At 30.3% G+C, this 3546-nt stretch overlaps 1 pseudogene; it reads left to right on the top strand.

Moving 5' to 3' along the window:
- Positions 1-831: 831 nt before the first annotated feature.
- Positions 832-3096, top strand: LOC115716836 (shikimate kinase, chloroplastic-like; annotated as a pseudogene).
- Positions 3097-3546: the final 450 nt, after the last annotated feature.

Here is a 3546-nt window from a genome sequence, read left to right on the forward strand (position 1 = left end):
AAAATAATAATATATAATTAATAACGAGTTAAGTAAAATGATGATATGTAGTTACAAAATTTGTTATTTGAGTAATTTTTATTTTTGTGTGTATATTATGTAGGAAATAGTAGCAAATTAATATATATCTATTCTATATAAAATGTGGTTATATAACAGAATTTTTGGTTTATGAGAAATTCTTGGGTGACTTCTTTTTTAATAAAAAGAAATAACAAATTATTAGATGTTGCCACGTAAAGGGTCAGCATCCATGTAGTTTAATTTTAAATATTATTTTAAATTAAATTTAAATGTTTTGATAGTTTAACCTAAGCATTTTCATCAATTGCCAAGATAAATTTAGGACGAATAATAATTTTTTTTAATTACTATTACATAGTATAATAGTAATTTTTTTTTTTATTTAAATCACTATTATGCTTTCAAATTTTAATGATTATCACTACATTGAATATTATTAATTTTAAAATTATGATATTAAAAAAAACTAAAAACGAAAATAAAAACTAACATACGTAACTTAGCACGTAACATCTATCTAGTATATCTTTATATATTAAAAGTGCCTATCTAACGGCAATTCTTGGTTTAACAGAATATGCTTTACAAATAAAAGAATATTCTGTTAAATTTAACCCCAAACCCAAAAATAATCGTCCACCATTAATCGTTTTCTCACGCATAATGTTTTATGCGTTTTGCGATACCATTAATCGTTTTCTCACGCATTAATATAATTCCTGGAACAATCATTATTCGAATCAAGCCTGCCTTGCTTCGTTTTCAGTGTATTTCATTCGGATCGGATCGGATTGGATCGGAAAAACTATGGCTGAGCACACTGAGAGCGCGGAGGCAAAATCGGAGTCTTTGATCGAGAAGATTACAGAGAAGATCCATGGTCATGGCGACTCTTCATCCCCCTCATCCGACTCTGAATCAGAGCAAGTGAAACCGGAATCTCCGTCTTCTGTTAAGACCAAGATTTTCTGGCTTTTTGGGCGAGAAAGACCAGTTCACCAGGTTTTCGGTGGAGGAAAACGTAAGGATCTCTTTCACTATTTTTATCTTTTTTCTTTTTTCAATCCCAATTTTCTTTGTCCTCATCCCCCTCTCCATGTGTTTACCTTCTGGTTAAGGAAGCAGCTTCTTCAACACGAAATTGTCCTCCCAACCAATTTGTATTCTTTTAGTGGAGTGATAATCTATTTGAGAATAGTTTCTAAATCATTTGATAATGATAATTTTGCAGATAGTGTTTGTTAAGTAAATGCTATTATACCCTACCACACATCCACGCAAAGATATTACTTGAGTTCTTAAATAATGTGTATAACTTTATTGAATTAATGCTTGAATCTTGCTTGTTATAGGTTCAGTTGTGGAATCTGGAAACTATCAGGCTCCATTTGATGAATCTCTACTTTTAAAGGTATCCTATTTAGTTTATTTGGGTCATGGAAACGGTTGATGCGACCACTTTTGTTTCTTTTAGTAATTTATATTGAAGGATATACTTTTGTTATTTTGTTCTGTAAATCAGGAACATAAGTTCACTATTTTATTTATTTATTTATTAAAATTTTATTTAAAGAAGAAGAGGTAGATGTTTTGTTTCTCATCATTAACAGCTTTTGGCAAATGACATATGGCATTTGATTTGGCTTACTTAAGTGTAATTGATACTATTGCAGGTTAAGTCAGAAAAGGTTAAGCCATATTTAGAGGGGCGCTGTATATAATTAGTCGGTGAGTTTCTCTCAATTTTTTCTCTCTGAGAAGGTTATTTAGTAGTCATTGTTGTTTGTTAAAAATTGTGATTTGTCAAATGTAGGAATGATGGGCTCTGGGAAAACAACTGTAGGAAAGATTTTGTCACAAGCGCTTGGATATTCATTTTCCGATTGGTTTGTATTTGACCTTAGTAAGCTTATCACTGCAAAATCATCACAATCCGATTAGATCATTAGATTTTCAATTTTTACTTGTTTGCCATATATATCTTTACTCCTAAGGTTCATTTTAAAGCTTAATCAGTGTTTGAGCAACAAATTTTAATTGCATTGAACTGCTAATAAAATTTCTTCAGAAAAGCTAGTGTGGTATTTGTGAGACTATGACCTTGAGAAATCTTAGAAATTTTGTTGCCCATTGAATTCTGAGATTCAATTGTGAAATTTGGTTGAACTTGTCTTGCATGTTTGCATATTTCTTTTCTACTGCCTTTGTCTAACATCCAGTACATATTACTTTATGCTGAATGTTCTGATTCTGTTGTCTTTCTTAATGCCACAGCGACACTTTAATAGAGCAGGAAGCTGATGGAATTTCGGTGGCCGAAATTTTTAAGCTCCATGGAGAGGGCTTCTTCAGAGATAAGGAGGTTAGTTAGTTGCAAACTGTTTCCATTTAATCTTCAGATATAATTCTTAAGTTTGTAATATATTTTCTACAAGTTCTTCATGGACTTTTTTGATTTTTGAGTAATAGATTCCTGGTAATAACCATTTTATGTGCCCATAAATGTAGATTATTGTGATAAAATTGATGTGTGGTTTATTCTATTTGGCTGTTTATCTTAAAAACTTTCATTTGCCTATTGACTACTAGATTGATTAATTTTTGTCGAAGCACAATAATAATTTTTGTTGACAAAATTAGTCACCACCCAAATTTACTTTTGAATTCAGAGATGTGTATTATGTGTCCATGATTTTTAATTTTACTTGCTTATAGGCGGAAGTACTGCGTCAGCTCTCATTAATGCGCTGTGTTGTTGTTTCTATTGGTGGAGGTGCAGTTGTTCGTAATATCAACTGGTATGTTCTAGAAATTTATTTTCCTCTTTTGTTAGTGTAGTTGATCTCAGTTACTCATGTTACTGAGTAATAAATTAACTTATTACTATTTTGGTGTATCAGGAAATATATGCAGAAAGGTATTACTGTTTGGCTGGATGTGCCTTTGGACGCATTGGCTCAAAGAATTTTTGATGTTGGAACTGGTTCACGTCCCCTTCTGCCTAATGAATCAGGCGATATTTACTCCAAGGTACAGTTAAGAAGAATTTTTTTCTTCTTTCATATTCTCTGAAGAATTAGGAATTTCTTGAAATGCTAGGGATCATAATTGGCCACGCAAAATAGTTTTCTCACGAATTCGAATTTGGTGTCCTTTCAGAGTTTCATGCGCTTGAAATTTGGTAGATAGATTTGTCTGTTTTTCTATTTTTGTTTACATATGAATTTGAATTAAATATAAATTTTTTGTATTAAATAAATATAAATTTGTTTTCTATTTAAAAGTTATTTGAATTATATTTAAATTACTATTTTTTATTTTTTATTTTTTGAAACAGTTAGATATTTTTAGTTAGGCCTATAAATATCACCATGAATTAAGGAAGCAGTTTTATAAGATACATTATATTATTCAAGGTTCGTAATATTTATATAAAACTGGACATAAAATTAAACATAGCTTTATATACTCTTCTTTCATTCACTAGACGTTAGCATTGATATTATTATTGACATTGTTACA

Source organism: Cannabis sativa, chromosome X (genome assembly GCF_029168945.1).
Source record: "Cannabis sativa cultivar Pink pepper isolate KNU-18-1 chromosome X, ASM2916894v1, whole genome shotgun sequence".
Taxonomy (NCBI): Eukaryota; Viridiplantae; Streptophyta; class Magnoliopsida; order Rosales; family Cannabaceae; genus Cannabis; species Cannabis sativa.